Source organism: Grampus griseus, assembly GCF_964374135.1.
Source record: "Grampus griseus genome assembly, chromosome: 9".
Classification (NCBI taxonomy): domain Eukaryota; kingdom Metazoa; phylum Chordata; class Mammalia; order Artiodactyla; family Delphinidae; genus Grampus; species Grampus griseus.
In genome coordinates, this window is record NC_139003.1 from 94,658,604 (window position 1) to 94,678,942 (window position 20,339).

Below are 20,339 nucleotides of genomic sequence, written 5' to 3' on the forward strand. Positions count from 1 at the left end.
GAGACCTTGTAAGACCTGTCACTCAACAACAGGCAGATCTGGAGGGCTGTCATCTGGCTCTGTCTGGTCATTGTGGTGCTGGGTGAATGCTGGGTGAACACATTACCTGGCTTCATTCCCATTCTCCATTGGGCTCTGCTGGCTCTGAGCTGTTGTCACAGAGACTGTCAGTGCTCACTCATACCCACATGCTCCTCATATTTCTCAGCTACCCTGTGATTAGACTGATGACATTATGGGGTTCTGGGCAACAGGCTGTAAGTTCAAGTGATATGCAACACTTGAGGCCTGGCTTCCAGCTCCCCGCTCCTGTCCAGGTCTCTCTCACATGCGTGCGCACAGGTCTGAGAAGTTTGAAGATAAAATTTTGGATCCAAATGACTCAATGTGGAATTATCTGATATCTCCTCATGAATAGATTTAGGTTATGCACACGTGACAGTTAATTTTATGTGTCAACTTGACTGGATCACAGGTACCTGGATATCCAGTTAAACATTTTTGAGTGTGTCTGTGAGGATGTTTCCAGAGAGATAGCATTTGGATTGCTGGACTGAGTAAAGTGTGTTGCCCTCCTCAATGTAAGTAGGCATCATCTAAGCCACTGAGGGCCTGAATAGAACAAAAACTTCGAAGAAGGGAGGATTCTCTCTCTCTCTCTCCACCTGACTGATTGAGTTGGGACATCAGTCATCCGACCTTTTTACTCCTGGTTTTCAGGCCTTCAGACTTGGACTGGAATTTACACCTTTGGCTCCCCAGTTCTCAGGCCTTCAGACTGCAACATCAGCTTTCCTGGGCCTTCAGCTTGCAGATGACAGATTGCAGGACTTCTGAGCCTCCACTAATCTTGTGAGTCAATTCCTGATAATAATAAATCTGTCACTATATATATATATATATATAAAATATGTATATGATGTAATATATATATTTTATATAATCCATTACAAGATACCATAGAAGTGATGCTCTGCCCTTCTAAGTGCATAATATCAGGAAAATACTGGTGAAATTTCTTCCAATTCTGAAGCTGTTAACTTTTATCATATAGTTCATTGTGGCTGTCTCGAAATTTTATAAAGTGGAGTATAATCTTTCTTTTTTTGGTGTATGTCCTCAATATTATGCACATGAGATTCATTTATCACTCTTGTGTGTGTGCAGCAATAGCTCATTTATTCCCATTGCTGAGTAGTATTCCTTTATATAAATATATCACAATGTATTAGTTCATTTTTCTTTTTATGGACATCTGAGTAGTTCTAAGTCTGTAATTATTATAAATAATGCTACTATAAATGTTCCTTTTTATGTTTCTTTGGTGCATTTTCACATTTTTGTCGAGTATATATCCAGGAGCGAATTATATGTATAATCTTATATTTATAAATTCAGATGTTCCAAAGTGGTTGTACCAACTTACATTCGCATAAATGGTATCTGAGTGTTCTCATTACTCCATATCTTTGGTAACACTTGGTAAGTCCACTTTTTAAAATTTAGCTGTGTATGAATTACAGTTGACTCTTGAACAATATGGGTTTGAACTGTGTGGGTCCAATTTTATATATATATATAATATATATAATATATAATATAATATATATATAATATATATTTTTTTCCCAATAAATACTACTATGGTATTACACAACCATGGTTGGCTAAATCCGTGGATGCAGAATGGAGGATACTGAGTGCCAACTATGAAGTTATATGCAGATTTTTGACTACACAGGGGATCACAACCCCTAACGTTGTTCAAGGCTCAACTGTACGTAGGTATGTTTCAACTGTCTGCTTTTTCCCCTTGGATTTCGCCATGCCATTCTGTTTCCTGAAATGTGTGGCAATTTTTGGCTAAATGTCAGATATTTTTAAAGACATAGAAACTCTCAATAATGATGTCTTCTTCTAGAGAGAATTGAATGTTTACTCTCAGGGATATAGTATGAGGATCTCAGCTGAATTCAGTTGATACTGTTCCATTTCTGCTATTTCGTATTCTCTGCCATAACCCTTTAAATGGTTTCAACCTACTCCTTGTACTGTTGACCCAGTCCCCTCCCAACCTGAGAGGTTCTGAACTCCAATTTTTGTCTTTTCAGCTCCTTTGGAATGCTGAAACTTCTAACCATATTAGCAGCTAAATTCTCATTTTCAGAGTCTCTCTGAAACTCTATTGAAACATTACTGGATTTAGCAGATATCTAGGGTAAAAGTTGCATGCAGACTTTCTGGCTCACTTGTCTACAGTTTCTTTTTCTCCAGGATCCTGGCACCTCAGGTCCTGGATGACCTTGTAGACATCACAGCCCAGTGAGACTGCTGCCAGCTCTAGACCTCTGCTGTTTAATATGGTTGTCATTAGTCATACGTGGCTACTGAGTACTTAAATATGGCTAATCTGAACTGGCATGCACTGTAAGTGTAAAATACACACCAGATTTTGAAGTTGTAGTACACAAAAAAATGTAAAACATCTCATTCATTTTCTTTGCATCAAATGCATGTTGAAATGATATTCTGTTTCTATTAGATTAAATAAAATATGTTATTAAATTTAGTGTTGCCTGTTTCCTTTTACCTGTTTGAATGTGGTTACTAGATCATTTAAGATTATGTGGCTTACTATTGGACAGCACTACTCTAAACTACTGTTTTCTGTTCGGCTTCTGTGCCTCATACAATGAATTGGCAATTGTCCCAAAGGGACAAAGTAACTTCAGATGTGGAGCTTACTTCAACGTTCTTCTCTTTTCCCAAGAAACGTAGCCCCTCAAGTTCTGACTACCTTGGTTGCTCTCCAGTGCCTTAAGACAGTTGTTTTCTTCCTTTCTTCCTTATTTTTTTTCCTTTCCTTTCCTTTTAGTTTTTGGTTTTGGTTTGATTGTTTTTAGTTGATCTTTTACAGTTTTCCTGGGCAGCGTGCAGTCTAACATTGCCCATATGTCAACCTGAAGCCAAATTTCCCCATTTGATTATTTTTAAAGGTTTTTAGCAGATGCTATCCATGTCCCCATATATCCCTTGGACACTATCATTCAGTGTGGGACAAATAAATGCTAACTGCCGGTATCTGTATTACTGTGCCTGCAGACATGTTATGGAATCACAGAATTTTTCTCTGCTTACTCACATGGCAGGCTGGGGGTGTCCAGAAATTAACAACCTGTGTGAACAGCCTCAACCAAAGGCTATTGAGAGTAGTTATATAAACACTCCAGTGTCCTCTTCCCCGAGGAGAATAACACTGAGGCCTGTGTTTTGCACTGGTTCCTAGGTTTCTCCAGGAAACGAAACTCTAGTTGTCCAATGTGGAATCTGTTCTAAAACACACCCATAACTAGCTGACTTTCTTGCCCTGTTTTACTTACCCAGCCTCTTCTCGTGTTCCCCAAACTTACCTTGTAAACTTTTGAAATATTGTCTCAAAATGTGCTTTTATGGGAACCCAAATTAAAACAAGTTGGAAGTACCCTTCCAAAATTCACCATCTTATCTTTTGATTCCTTGAACCTAAGAATTTAACTTAATGTTTTACTTTTTAAAAGTTGACATACTACAATGCATATATCTTAAGAATACGGTTTGAGGAGTTTTGGCAAATGGATGCACTTGTGTAATCTACATTCCAATTAAGATATAGATCATCTATCATCTCAAAAATTTCCCTTATGGCCTTTTCTAAAATTCAATGATGATGATAGAAATTAGGATAGTACATACCCCACATTGTATATATTCTTACGTCTTGCTTCTTTCTCTCAACATGACATTTGGGAGGTTCATGCAGTCTTTTAGGGAATAAAGGTGTTGTTTTCCTCTGCATTGCAAGTATTCCAGTGTATGAGTGAATATACGACAAATTCTTTGTTGACTGTATGAGTCTTTTTGAAAACCTATGTTGTCATTCTCCTGGATAAATACCTAGAAGTGAAATGGATAGAGCATAGGGTAGATATATGTTTACAATTTTTTAAAAAAGCAATATATGTTTTCCAAAGTAATATATGAGGTTTCCAGTTGCTCTGCATCCTCACCATCATCTAGTGTTGTCATTCTTTTTAATATTAGCCATTCCAGAGGACATGGAATTGTATTTCACTGTGTTTTTAATTTGCATTTCCCCAATGGCTACTGAGCAATTTTCAGGTCTATGATAGCAATTTGTATATCTTATGTTGACAAGCGCCTGTTTAAATTTTTGCCCACTTATATATATTTATATATAAATATATTCCTATATATAGTTACAATATGTGAATACTTTCTCCAGTCTGTAGCTTGCCTTTTTATATTTTAATGGTGTCTTTGAGGAGCAAAAGTTTTCGTTTTTATAAAGTTGAATTTATCATTTTTTTCTTTTATTATTAATGCTTTTTGTATTCTGTGTAAGAAATCCTGTAAAGATATTTGATATTTAAAACCAGTTGTTGCTACGGTAGAAACCTTAATTTTCCTGAAAAGGCTCTGACTTGGAATGTTCCTCCATTTATTGATGTCTTATGTTGCTTTAGGTAAGACCTTCTTCTTTTCTTAGTTCCAGCCTCATGGAATTCAATCTCGGACACTCACCACTTGGCTGGTGGCCTAATAGTGCTCCAAACGATTTATCTCATCTTTGTCATTAGCAGAAATTTCCCCCAGATTCTGGCAATGATGGACTGTTGGTAACTTGCAGTTTTCTCTGTTGTTCTGAGTGTTTATGTTTTTCTGGGTCTACAAGAGGTAATTTAGCAGGAAGTTGGGAAAGCAGCTATTTTATAAAAATATACATCTTCAATCAAAATTGTTTATATAAAAATGGATGACGATTGGATTAAAAAGAAATGACAGATTGTAACCTAAATTACAGAGTGTTTTAATTTAAAAATGCCAGGCTCTTCCAATGAGTATTTTCAGGCAATAAGTGACTTGCCTCGAGTCATAAATTAAATAGGCAATTATCTCTATTTGTTTAGGAAAAGATGGTCACCCCTGGAGAGAAAATAACTTGCTATTTTCTAGGTTGTGGTAGAAAGCAGACTGTATTTCCCTCTTTAAAATAATAGCCACGGGAAAAAAAAATAAAAATAAAAATAATAGCCACGGAGTTTAACTTTGGAGACATTGAGAATGACTTTTCCATCCTTTAAATGTCAAATGCCACTTTCAGGGTATCTTCTTAAGATCTTCCTCTAGGCGTAACTGCCTTAGGAACTAAGTAAAATTCTGTTGCCTTTAAGGTATAAGCAGAGGCTCAGGATTCTGTAAACAAAAGATGAATTAACCAGTTAGGGAAAAAGGAGAGCTTGCCAAGCAATAAAGCCAGGCCAACTCTCAAATAGCTCAGCCCTCACTGGTATTTGTCATTAGCCACGTGTAAGCCACTTCTCTTGTCATCCACGAAAGGATGGCTTTTCTATAGCTCACTGTAACAAGTAGCTGAAAAACGCAGGCATTTCTTAGTAAATAAATATTTCAGATTTATAGTGTGTCTCAACCTGTAAAACATAATTTATGGCAAATTCTAATGGTGTTTCTTGTTATGGCAAGCACCACTTTAGAGAAAGAAACAAAGACAAAGAGAGGGCCCATAATATGTCCAAGGTTATACAGCCATGAAGTATCAAGTCTGGAAGCTGAACTGTGGTCACTGGATCCAAAACGGGTCCCTCACTAACCACCCTCCACCAGCTGTATCTAGAATTTCATCCTCTGGGACATTTTTTTTGCCCAACATTGGTTAAAAAAACAAAAACACCCTAATGACTGGAACCGTAAATTGGAACAGTGCTAAATGAGGTGGCTTCCTCTAAGATTTAACGCGCGGATATAGGCCTCCCAAAGATTTGACATAGCGCCTAAAATTAACATATTGCTCAGTATTCTGATTAAGGCACTGAAGGTCTCTTAAAATGCAAATATTATCTGGCAGAGGATAATATGTAAAATAATGGCGAGCGTTAGTACTCTAATGAAATGATTTCTCAGATATTAGATGACAATTCATTTAGCAGGGCTCTGAGGAAATGATAATATATCAGGTAGTTTTATTAAGAGGAGTAATTGAGCAAGAGATGGCATACTGAGGTGATGCAGCTTTGGTAAATTTTTCTAGTCTTTCCTGTTGATTCCTTTATTTTGTTTGTTTATTTGCTTTTATCTAACCAAGGAATCATGGGATAAGCCCAAAGCTAGCATATCATAGAGTAAAAAATCAGGAATGGAGGGCTCAGCAGGAATTGGAAAGGTCTTGTCATTACTGTATTTCCCGGAGCCCTACTGTTGTAAATTATAATTAAAAAAAAAATGTGACTGTCAGGCATTATTCTCCTGGAATGGTGAATGTGGGAGAGGCCTGTTCAGAAGTACCTGCTGAAGAACCCAGAGTAAAATGGAGCCATTTATGTTGAGAACAAAAGCCAACTGGCTAGCACAGGTGCATTAAAGAAGAATGAAACTCCACCAAAGGACACCAGCCAGCTCCCAAATGCCAAGTCTGTTCACACCATTTTTGGACTTCTTTGTTTCCCTGATTCAACTACCCTGATCTAAGTAAGGAAGAAGACCACTTGGCGATCAATCAGCTGAAAAAGTCAAATAACTTACATATTTACCCCATAAAAACCCTTTAGTCTGTGAGGAACTTGGAACTCATTGCTCCCATAGCTTTGAGCTTCCCAGCTTACAGGTTGAAACCCTTGCAACCAACTCATCTTTCTGCTTTGTTTTACTCAGTCTGCAGAGTTTGGTTTTTGACAATGGCCTATACCCCAAAGTTACTCCGTGCACATGTGTTGTCTAAAAGACATGGCTACAGACCAGTCTATTGGACAAGCTGTGGTGGTGTGGCCTATTCCCATTGGTTTGTGGTACACTAACCAGAGGAGCTGTTCCAGACCAGGCGTCCAGGGGGCCATTTCAGGGATCATAGTAAAAGTGTGAAAGCACTGGAAGATGAAATGGGCACAGGACTTGGGAAAGATAAAGGGACCAAATAGGAAGAAAGATGAACTTTGCAACTTTATGGTTGTTTGATATGGCTGGGCAAAGACCCTACCGTACACACCGCCAACTGACCACTAGGTCACGAGCTGTAGGCAAAAGTGGCTGATGTTCATGCAATGCTACTTTCATCTTTATTTGCTATACTAGAGGTTTTTTATTCAAAAATCATCATTTAAACTATCCTAAATAGAAAGCAACTTAATCTCAAGAAATAATCTACTTTCTCTTAAAATAATAAAAAGTCTAGCTATTCAACCAAACATACATACTCAAAGCCTCATAGGTTTCAACACTGAGATTCTGCATTAACTTGTAAGATATTTTTCAGGCATGAAATTGTATGATCTAAACACATAAGTCATCAAAACCAAAATTTTACTGCTTGGTCAAAAAGAACCTCAAATATCATCTGATGAGTTCTCCCCAAATCTGATGCTTTAAATCGAAACTACACTTCCATAACGGTAGTGAAGGGAACTTGCCTCATCCCATTCCTTCCAGGGATAAACTTCATTTATTTATAGCTTCCATCCATTAGCCTTTGGTCTACGCCTTGGTTGCCTAAAGACAGCTCCATTCCTTTATTTGAAATATCTAAATATCAGTTATCAAATTTTTTGAGGCTCGAATAGACCAAAAGTTAAAATTCCTTCATCAGTTCCATGTATGAAAGGACATTGGTATAATTTTGAGTAATTTTTTTCTTCCTTCCAATGACCCTTCTGAAAAAAAATTATACTTTTCACATATTGGACATGATATTGGAGAGTTTTTTTCAACAGCCTTAAGACTTACTATGCAGAATTTCAACTATAAAACTAAAATGCCTTTTAAAGGTATAGTCATCTCACTAGACGGCCACTAGTTATCTTTAAGAATGTGACCTCCTAAGCAAAAATAGTATTATTATCTATAGGCCAATATTTCATAGATTTAAAGCAGAATAGCTTGTTTATTCATTCAATACATCAATCTTCCTTCTGCCGGACTTGTGCTTTGTCTTGGGGATCCCGTGGAAAAGAAGACATAACTATACCCTCAAGGAAATATTGGGAAAAAAGACAGGAAAACAAGCAATACAGTACAGTGTGTCAAAGGCCATAAAAGGAGATGTGCAGTTCTACAGGGGAAGACATCAGCCATCTTAGCAAGTTATGGCGGCGAGGGGACAGGTGTCAGAGGAAGGGTTGTGGGGTTTAGCTGATGGAGTGGCCATGGAAGTGTTGAAATTGGCAGAGTTGCATGGTGTGGAGAAGATCTTCCAAGAAGAGGGGCTGTTGGGACAAAGTTTTGTAAAGGAGAGAAATGATACGACCAGAAAACTGCAGTTGCTTTTACACGTGACCTGAAATGGGGAGGAGCACGAGGAGAAGAGGGAGAGAGAAGGTGAGGGTGAGAAAAAGGAGGGAAAGGGCTTCCCTGGTGGCGCAGTGGTTGAGAGTCCGCCTGCCGATGCAGGGGACGCGGGTTCGTGCTCCGTTCCGGGAAGATCCCACGTGCCGCGGAGCGGCTGGGCCCGTGAGCCATGGCCGCTGAGCCTGCGCATCCGGAGCCTGTGCTCCGCAACGGGAGAGGCCACAGCAGCGAGAGGCCCACGAACCCCCAAAAAACAAAATGCACTGGCTGCGTAGCTGAGAAGCATTACAGAGCAGCTTGGTGCAGGGCTGAGTAGGTGTTCAGGTGGGGGACTTGGTCTCCTGCTCTTTCTTGGTCAATTTCTCTCTCTCTCCTTCCACCTTTCAGCTCTGCTTTTCTCTGTTCCCCCAGCCCCTGAAAAGGCTCTTTCTATAAGGTGGCAAATCTGTGAGTTCAGAAGGAAAGAATGCCTCTTTTCTGGGAATGCCAGCACGATCCAGAGAGAGCGCTCATTGGCCAGCTTGAGTGATATATCCATCTGTAATCCAAACACTGTGGACAGGGGAATGCAGAATGATGGGGAGCTAGGTCGAGGTCATGTGTTCACCCCACAATGGAGGTGAAGGAGGGGGGGTTATTTCCACTCTAACACATGGAGCAGGTTCTTGATAAGAGAGTTTTTTGGGAGTTTTTTTTTGTTTGTTTGTTTTAACACAAGACAGAAGATGTGATGCCAGACAGGCAAAAAAAATCAACAGATGTCCACTAACTTTTTTCACACAAACATAAAGTCTGTCTGTGTGCCTCCCAGTTGAGGCCTTTTACCTTTTTATTTTTTTAATTTAACTTTTATTTTATATTGGAATATAGTTGTTTCACAATGTTGTGTTAGTTTCAGGCATACAGCAGAGTGATTCAGTTATACAAATATATATATCCATTATTTTTCAGATTCTTTTCTCATATAGGTTATTACAAAATATTGAGTATAGTTCCCTGTGCTATACAGTAGGTCCTTGTTGATTATCTATTTTATATATAGTAGTGTGTATGGTAAACCTATGTCACAGTTATCATCTTTGGTTCCTTGATTAGTTATCCCATTGATCAGATATCTTCACTTGGAAGGAAACATTTCTCTGACTCCTATATTCTCTTTTTCCTTGTACAGATTACTAACTCCATAAGCCAATCAGAAAAAAAAAAAAAAGATTCTTTAAAGGACTGATTCTCCAAGTGTGATCCTGGAGCATGTATATCAGCTGGAAACTTGTTAGAAAAACAGATACTCTGGCTCTATCCTAGACCCGCTAATGAAAATCTCTGGGCTTGGGACCCAGCAATCCGTATTTGCTCAAGCTGTGCAGGTGATTCTGAAGCCCATTTAAGCTCGAGGACCACCACTGTCCAGAGAGAATTAAAAACCACTTAACCATTGGCCACTTCAGAACCGCAGAGGGAAATTTTTCTTAACAGACCACCCTGGGGAGCTCTTTTCTGATCATTTTGATTCGGCTGGTCTGAGATGGTGCTTATTCATTTTTATTTTCCCAGAGTTCCACAAGTAATCCAAATGCATACTCAAGTTTGAGGGCCACTGTTGGAAAAGGATAAAATGTCTAAGGTAAGGTTAGCGGCTAGATTTCAAAGTTTAAGGTAAGATTGGTGGCTGAAATTATGTGTGGGGACAGTCACCATAATTCAAGAACCTGCACCCCTATGTTCATAGCAGCATTATTCACAATAGCCAGGACATGGAAGCAACCTAAGTGTGCAATGACAGATGAATGGATGAAGAAGTTGTGGTACCTATATACAACGGAATACTACTCAGCCATAAAAAAGAATGAAATAAGGCCATTTGCAGCAACATGGATGGAACTAGAGATTATCATACTAAGTGGAGTAAGTCAGAACAAGAAAGACAAAATACCATATGATATCTATCACTTATGTGTGGAATCTAAAGTAAGGCACAAATGAACCTATCTGTGAAAAAGAAACAGACTCACAGACATAGAGAACAGGCTTGTGGTTGCCAAGGGGGAAGGAGGGTGGGGGAGGGATGGACTGGCAGTTTGGGGTTAGTAGATGCAAACTACTACATATAGAATGGATAAACAACAAGGGCCTACTGTATAGCACAGGGAACTACATTCAATATTCTGTGATAAACCATAATGGAAAATAATATAAAAAAAGAATGCATATATGTGTATAAGTGAGTCACTTTGCTGTACAGTAGAGATAAACACAACATTGTAAATCAACTATACTTCAATGAAAAATAAATCTAAAAAAAGAAAAAGAAAAAGAGAACAGCCCATGAATTTGAACAGATTGGAAACTGTGTGGCCCCAGGATTTGGAAGCAGCTTGTGCAGAAAGAAGTCAAGAAGCTCTTTCAGATAATGTGGCATGACTCAAGCCATACTTGGAAAGCAAGGAAGACAGAGGAGCCAGGATTCAGCGATCTGAGAGGTATTGGGAAGAGGACAGGGCAGAGAACAGGAGGAGAGCGTTTGAGCAAAGGCACTAGGTGATTGTGCAGTCAAGAGGCAGAGCTCTAAACGGCAACAGATTCTACAGACAGGCTAAGGATAACATACACATTTTCTAAGATCACAAGTCAGTTGTTTCGGCCCTCCTGACACATGGAGAACAACTCTTCAGCAGTGTCATCTTGGAATAATGGAAGGCGAAGACACACACACCCTTCAACAAGTGTCTTGGCAGCTTCAGTGACCTCAACATATATTAAACATGCCAGCAACAAGTGCTTGCTTTCCTGAGGGATAATGACACAGAGAAGGGTGACCAGCTGTCTTCCCTCTCCCAGAGGAAGTGGGCTTAAGTAGCAACACAGGGGATGCAGGGCAGTGTAAGGAGATCCTTTCTAAAGGGAAAGTCCTGAGATCAGACACAGCATGGATTACAGCGGGAGGCTAAGGAAGGTTCTTCTCCAGAGGGTGCTGCCTGCTAGAGTGGTGCCCCTTGCACTCAGAGCTGCTTTTCTCCCTTCCCTGAGATAGTCCTGGATGTCTCTGCAAAATCCATCCAAAGCAGCAGATGTATAAAGGTTTCTAATGCATGGATTGCCCAAACATCGAGGACTTGAGGGAATGAGGCATACAGAGCCTGTTAGGTTTAAACAGTCCTCTGAAGGATCCTCTGGGAACTTCCTGACAATCCAAATTAGAGGATGAAATCCGTCTACTCTTAATGAAAAGGAATGTTCTCATTGGTGGATAACTTCTACTGGCTTTTAATCATTTCACTGCCTTTTAGAATTTCCACCAAGTGTTCATCGTGGATGGAAACTGAAGGGGAAAACTCAAGTCAGTCCTGCTATATGTTAGCTCTGCTAGAGAAAGCGACCTCCTAAAACTCAGAGGGACTGGAATTTACTTCATAAATTGCAATAAGGGGAATGCCATCCATTTGGATTCTCTCGGGAACAGTCTAGTACAGAAAGGACAGTGAGAGATTCACAGTTGGTTAGACATCATTCTTTGGCACATTGATACTCTGTTCATAACTAGTAAGATTGAGAGAAAACTATTTACATCACGGTGTCCCGGTAAGAACCAAATGGATTACTGAATCCTCAGCATGGAACACTGTATCTCTATGATGCTGCTGTTGCTAAACCATGGAACCCTGGCTCATCCCCCAAACAGGCAAGTCTTAATCCAGGATCCTGAAGGATCCTGAAGCAAGATCTGAAGGAAGGACAATAAAATAAGAGAGGAGAAGAAAGAAGCAGCAAGACGCATACGTGTAGGAGCTGAGTCAACAGCACACAGACTGCCGGGGTGCTGGGTCTCTAAAGGTACTACCTACTATTGCTATCATCACCACCTTCAGTACCTACCATTACCTACCATGTATGGAAGACTTGCTGTGTGCCAAGGACTGAAGTGTAGTCCATCACCTCTGATCAACTAACTAGTGAGTGGCAGATACTAGATCCGAACCAAAATATGCCTAGAAGCCCATGCTTTTACACCCTGAAAGATGATGAACACAGATCGTCCCAAGTGAGACGTGGCTATATATTTACCAACAAGTTTTTAAACTGATTTTTGCTCTCCTCTGTATTCCTTGTGTACTTTTTCAATAAACTCTCACTAAATGAGGTTCCTTAAGCTTGTCCTCATTCCTGGAAACCTGATGGAGCCTGAACACACAACTTGAGATCCTTCATGCCTCTGCTCCAGACCTTCTCCATCTACCGGAGCAATCCCTCAGTCACTAGCTGGGTCCTAGACATCTCTGCACCCGCATGATCATTCATTCTTATAAATCTCCACGTATTGCTTTAACTGCACCCCACAAATTTTTATATGTTATACATATATATGTATATTTTATTCCATTCAAACTATTTTCCTAAATCCCCTTGAGACTTCTTCTCTGACCTATGGACTATCTAGATGTGTGTTGTGTAATTTTCAAGACTTTGGAGATTTTACTATTATCTTTTTGTTATGGATTTCTAGTTTAATTTCACCAAGGTCAGAAAACATTCTTCCTATGATTTTATATTTTTTGATTGTTAAGTTTGTTTTATGACCCAGAATATGGTCTATTTTGGTGAATGTCCATGTGCACTTGAATGTGAATTTTGCTGCTATCGAATAAAACATTCTATAAATATCAATTAGATCCATTTTCCTGAGGTGTTACTTTGTTCTACCTCACTGATTTTATTTTGACCTGTTTTTTGACTACTGAGAGAGAAGTGACGTGGTCTCCAACTATAATTTCTCCTTTTATTTCTATCACTTTTCCCACTTTTTTGAAGCTTTTTGTTAGGTATCTAAGTATTTAGGGGTTCACTTGGTTTTTTTTTTTTTTTTTGCGGCACGCGGGCCCCTCACCGCTGCAGCCTCCCCTGCCGCGGAGCACAGGCCCCGGACACGCAGGCTCAGCGGCCATGGCTCACGGGCCCAGCCGCTCCGCGGCATGTGGGATCCTCCCGGACCGGGGCACGAACCCGCGTCCCCTGCATCGGCAGGCGGACCCCCAACCACTGCGCCACCAGGGAAGCCCCACTTGGGGTTTATCATTATGCAATGTCTCTCTCCATCCCTGGTAATTTTCCTTGCTCTAAATCTACTTTATGTGATATTTATATACCACATAAATTTTCTTCCTGTTACTGATCGCGTGCAGTATCTTTTCCATCCTTTTACCTTTATCCTACCCATACCATTATTCTAAAGTGGGCTTCTTTTAGATAGTGCATGGTCGGATCTTCTTTTCATCCATAACAATAATCTCCATCTTTTAACTTATATTTCATGTGATTATTTTATATTTGGATTTAGACCTGTCATTTTGATTTTTGTCTCCTGTTCGTCTCCTCTATTTTTCATTCCTCTTTTTCTCCTTTGATGCTTTCTTCTGAATTATTTGAATTTTGGGAGCATTTTATTTTCATTTTTCTGTGGAATTTTGACTATATTTCCTTGTATAGTCATTTTAGTGGTTGCTTCAGGGATTATAACAAACTAAACTTTTCACAGTCTACTTAGGACTGATATTCTCCTGTTTCAAGTGGAATGTTGAAAACTTCCCATCACATAGGTGTCTTTATTCTCCCCCATCCTTTGTTGTAGCTGTCATATATTACACCTACACACTTGAAAACTGTTATTATAGACAATGCTATGACATTTTCTCTCAACTGCATACATGTTTCATACAACATAAGAGGAAAAGATAGGCTTCCCTGGTGGCACAGTGGTTGAGAGTCCGCCTGCCAATGCAGGGGACACGGGTTCGTGCCCCGGTCCGGGAAGATCCCACATGATGCAGAGCGGCTAGGGCCGAGAGCCATGGCCGCTGAGCCTGCGCGTCCGGAGCCTGTGCCCCGCAACGGGAGAGACCACAACAGTGAGAGGCCCGCGTACCGCAAAAAAAAAAAAAAAAAAAAAAAAAAAAAGGTGTTGTTTTATTCTCATAGTATAGCCTGATATGTCTTTTTAGTCTCTTCTGAAAACATTTTGTTTTACCACCAATGTAAAGCTATTATGCTTTATGTTGCACTTGGTGTGGTTAAATTCAATCTAAAATCTTTGACAAATTTCACTAACTGAGATTACAGCTTTCTTTCTTTTTTTTTCCACCCATCTTTAAGACCTACCATACTGACATTTTCAACATCAAGACTTCTGAATTCACAGCTACCTCAGGACATAAACACCTTATAGACAATGTAACTTACTAGATGACCATAATTGTATCATCATATTCAAAGAGAGTTATTATCCTTAAATAAAGTGACAATTCACCTATTTAAATAAGACCAGATTGAATGAAAAGTAGAGAAGGGGACGAAGGATCAATTTTCCACAGAAGCCAACAGGAAGACGTGGTCAATGTGAGATCGCATATGGGACGCATGATCTGTACTACAAAGGACTGGTAGCGACTGATCAGAAGAACCAATAGTAACTTGCAGGTAGTCTTTTGATACCATAAAATAGAAGAGTAGATGATCAGATTAATATTCACATTATTATTATATTATGTAAAATAATTATTATGTAAAATAATAATCCACAAGCTTCAGAATCCCTTCTGCTCTACGTGATGAATGTCCCCTTTTACATCCAAGATTTTGAGCTCTATTCCCAGATTCCTGCCCACAAAGTATAAGGGTAATTTTTGCATTTACTTAGCCCCAAAATAAAATTTTTACTATATTCATAAGAAAGGTCTCTGATTTTTTTTTTATGCCAAGAATATTTGACTGCTTGGATTTTCTTGATATTTTTTACATTATGGTAAGCAGATGATCAATACTCCATGGTCATAGTTTGCTCCAGAAATCACTGCATATGTACACAAAACTAAGCAGACGTTTAGAAGCTTCTTTCTCATGGTAACACTGTTTGCAGAAAAAACCCCATACAAACACAGAAGTGACAACATAAGATATGCATAAGAGAGCAAGTGTCATGGGCAAAATAACAATCCCCCAAGGATGTCCATGTCCTAATCTTTTGAACTTGTGAATATCTTCCTTTATATGACAAAAGAGACTTTGCAGCGTGTTTAAGTTAAAGATACCTTGAGACAGAAAGATTATCTTGGAATATCCAGTCGGGCCCAATGTAATCACAAGCTTCCTCATAAGAGAAAGAGCTGAGAAGGTTGATGATGGAATCTGAGGTGAAAGTGCTGTAGCCAAGAGCTAAGGAATGAGGGCAGCCTATAGAAGATGAAAAAAGCAAGGAATGGATTCTCCCCTAAAGCCTCCAATGGGAATGCTGTCCTTGATTTTAGCCCCATAATAACCATTGAGGACATCTGACCTCAGGAACTATAAGATAATTAATTTGTGTGTTTTAAGCCACTAAGTTTATGGTGATTTGTTATATCATTAATTGGAAACTAATATACTAAGGTTCTGGAGTAGGATCTACATGAGGGAATCACGGTGGATTATGAAGTTGACTACATGCATCACAGTTAATTTGCCAGAACCAATGGTTCTTTAGGAATCTCTGTGGAAGAAAAAAGAGAGAGATGATAGAGATAGAGATAGAAACAGAGACAGAGAGAGGGAAGGGGATAGAGAGGAGGAGGGAAAGGGAGAGAGAAAAGAAAAAGGAAGGAAGGGAAGGAAGATCACTTTGTGAAAGCCCTAAGGTCAGCTGAAACTTCAGACTTGCATTTGATTTTATCTGTTTATCTAATTTGAATATAATTTTCTCTTCCACACTTCCCTCTATTTTTCTTGGCTTCTCCTTTGAAAGTCAGAGATGAAATGTTTTCATTCAAATAGTATTTTAAAATTCACATAGAATATTTCATGCTTTTCTAAAAGATCAAAGATAAAGATTACTTGTAAACTTGCTTCAGCTTATGAAACAGATCAAATTTGCCTCAAGGTGACACCTAATTAAAATTATATTTTTTTAAATTTGAGTTGAATATTCTTGCTTTTCCTTCTTTAATGAGATTTTAAAGAAAGACTTCCATGTATATTAAAAAAAAAAGTTAGCATAAAATATGTATAAAAATAAATTTAAACATGTATAATAAAAATTAACATAAAAAATAAAGACTTCCAGAGAAGAATACCAAAACCAGCATAGGCACATAGCATCTCCAGCTCTCAGATTTTTTATTTAAATGATGAATGGAAGTGAAAACAGAGATCAGCCTCCACCAGCATTGGAACTGCCATCCACATACTAGAAACGTCAGGGAATAGAGTTAGCAGGAAGTAGTATAAATCAGACTCCATTCCTGAGAAACAGCAGCTGTCTGAGAAGTAATCAGAGAAGATGCTAATAAAACTCCTCTAAGGTCTCCTAACTCAGCAACAATATGAGAGCTAGAGGTGAGAAAAGACCATGGGGCATATGGTGCCCTGTGCCACCTGGAAGCCACCAAAGCACTGGAGGCCACAGTGGTTGGGGTGATTGGCGTGAAAGGAGAACATGATTGACCGTCTCCTGCCTTTGCTTATTCCTAGAGTTTGGGCCATGCTAAATGGAAAACTGGTTACCAGAAGAGCTTGTGCCCACCTTGTGTTTTTTCAAACTCAGAGAAGGACTATTAGAATCAAAGTACTCTGTGATTGTCAAGTGATGGCTTACCCACTTTGCTAGGGTTGGGGGATGTCTGTAAACTAATACGTAAGTACAGTAAATGTCATCTTTTTTCTTCATTCTGGATTCAAAAATTTCATGAAGATGCTTATCCCATTCTTGGGATAACTATAACTCATGTTTAACCATAGTTCACTGTGTGAAGATGAGCACAATGAGAAAAGCATCAACTGTCTTCAAAAATAGTGCATATCAATGAAAAAAAAGGTTTTCTAGGAAAACAGAGTAACTTGCTATGAGGAATAGGAGGAAGATATAGAGAATTTCTCATGTTCAATTCTAAATGATTGAAGAGGACATTTTATCTTTGAAACAAATTTGAGCAGCCATGAATAGGGCTCAAGGGAGTCGGCGAAAAGAATGAAAATATATACGGTCTAGTTGAGGGATTATAAACAAAACAAGTAGAGTGTGATAGATTAGCTTTTGTAAAAATCACGTTGGAAAACTAGTAGACGTGTATGAGAAATCTTAAAGTTACATGGAAAAGATAAAAAGAGGAAAATAATAAATAAAAGGTAATTGCCTCTACTACCATTGGCTGATATATATGAACAGTGTCTTAACTGTTAGCTGAGCAGCCTCTGTCCTGTTGAATGATTTAATAACTCATTCTGCAATCAAAGCAGGGATGACTGTATTCCAATTACAGACAACATTCTTGACAACCTCTCTAGCAGAACCCTGGCAGTGATGAAGGTCTGAACGTTATGGATTATTGTTCTTGGCCTGCACTTGATCAAGGGTGAGAAAGAGTTTAACCATAGATCACACACCCAATTTGAGGACAAAAAATTTATCAGGAAAAGCAAATTGGGTTGTGAGTCGACTTTTTAATTCATGGCTGAATTGAAACCATAAGTTGGCTACAAATACTAGAGTTTGGCAAAAATCAATGAAAGCATTCTGTGAGAATCAATCACATATATAGGACTTTCAATAAGAAGTATTGCAAGTTTTTAAAGATCGGTGCTATAATCCTTTTATCAGTAAAATGTATAAGCCTCTGTGTATGTGTATATATATGTATGTACATACGTACGTTCCAGAGCCAGTTATTAAACATTTACCAGCACATCACTTTTTGTAGATAATTATATCCTAAAAGTTGATAAGAATTCATTGAAAAAAACTAACTGTATAAATAAATGCAAAAATACTTACAGAAATATTTTATTTGATAAAATTGATAGCAGTATTTGATTTGTTAATTGAAAACAACTTATTAAGTAAAGAATAATTTAAAATTATATATTTATTTAAATAGTATATATTTTAAAATATAATTATATACATTTCAACTTAAATATTTAAGACAATTTGCCGTTTTGGGGGGGGGTGCATAAAGTTAAGGCTATCTCTTTTTTTTTTTTTTTTTTTGGCGGTTCGCGGGCCTCTCACTGCTGTGGCCTCTCCCGTTGCGGAGCACAGGCTCCGGACGCGCAGGCTCAGCGGCCATGGCTCACGGGCCTAGCCGCTCCGCGGCATGTGGGATCCTCCCGGACCGGGGCACGAACCCGTGTCCCCTGCATCGGCAGGCGGACTCTCAACCACTGCGCCACCAGGGAAGCCCAAGGCTATCTCTTTTAGAGTGTGTGCAATCATTAAAATTCCCTTTTCTCTTTCTTACATAAATCACATCAATTAATGCCAAGACCTCAAGGACATCTGTGACCCAATGTACATAACTTGCCCAAGGTCACACAAGCAGGTGAATGACAGAGCTGAGGTTTGACCCCAGACAGTTTGGACACACAACCTGTATTCTTAAGCAGTGCACTGCCTTGATTCTCCTGTGCAAGTGCTGGAGAGCAGCTGACAGACCACGAGTGTTCATCATGCAGAAGGCATTAGCCAGTATGTCTGACAGAGGCACAGGAGGAAGAGGTCTTGGGGATATCTATTACAAGAGTCACTATAGCTTTACTTTATAGCAGCAATAACTAGTTTAAAGGTATTATAAAAATCTCAATTCAAAACCACAATATGATACCACTTCACATACGCTAGGATGGCTAACATCAAAAAATGGAGAAATTGGTACCCTCATACAATGCTGGTAGGAATGCAAAATGGTGCAGCCGTCATGGAAAATAGTCTGGTAATTACTCAAATGGTTAAATATAGAATTACCATATGATCCAATAATTCCACTTCTAGGTATCTGCCCAAGAGAAATGAAGACATATGTCCACACAAAAACTTGCAGAAGAATATTCAGAGACACATTATACATAACAGCTAGAAAGTGAAAACAACCCATATGTCCAACAACTGTTTTAAAAAATCTCAAGAAAAATATTAAAATATATGTTAATAAATATAACATGAAACACACTTGTTCTATGTGAAGAAAATGCTATAACTTTGATGAGGGACATAAAAGAAAATTTGAAAAAAAAGGGACTTATGCATTTGTGTAAACAGAATTTTGTGCTTTGTGAGTGCATAACGTGTTGGAGAATTTGATATTATAAGCAGATTAAATCTTCCCAAGTTATTTTAAAATTTTAAGTAAGTTATTTCACTAATTTCTGTAAAAAGCTCATCTTCCCGTTTCTGTACTTGTTAATAGGATTATAATGTTTACTTGAAAATTTTAACTTTGAGAAATGTCTTGTAATTAAAAAAAAAGAATAAAGAGATTTATTCTACCACATATACAGTATTATCAAGTTTCAGTACCTGTATAAGTATGAAGAAGCAGATATTTTGATTAAACAGAATAGCTCAGGAACATAATTCAATGGTATGTGATTAAATTTGTATACAAAATAATTGGAGAGAGAAACAATTGTTGAATAAATTATGACAACTATTAAAAGGTAATATTCAATTATTGTCTCACACTGTACTTTAAAGTAATTATGTTACAGATAGGTTAAAAAATTTAACTTTTCTAAGATATAAAGCCATAAAAGAACTAAAATGAAGTAAATATAGGTGATGTTAGTTGAGTAAGAGCCACATAGAAATAAAAGCTATAAAAGAAAACAAATTAATGTGTTTATATATATAAAAAAGTAAATCTTCTGTACATAAAAAAGCATTATAAAATTTTAAGGTGAAATTGCAAAGAGGGAAAAATTTGTGCAACAGATAAATGCTTTCTATCTGTAATATATAAAGTGCTCTTACACATCACTTAGAAAAGGACAACTAAAAATATTAATAACATATAAAATTAAGTTATTCAATTAAAAAGTCCACTTATGAAAGCATGTCATAAACAAGTAATAAATGAAGTTTTTTTCCATAGGTTGAAAAATTTTAAAGGAATGATAATCACTGTTATCATGTTCAAAGTAAAAGGGCATTCTTAAAAATTTTTAGTTTGACTATCAATTTCTATAACCAC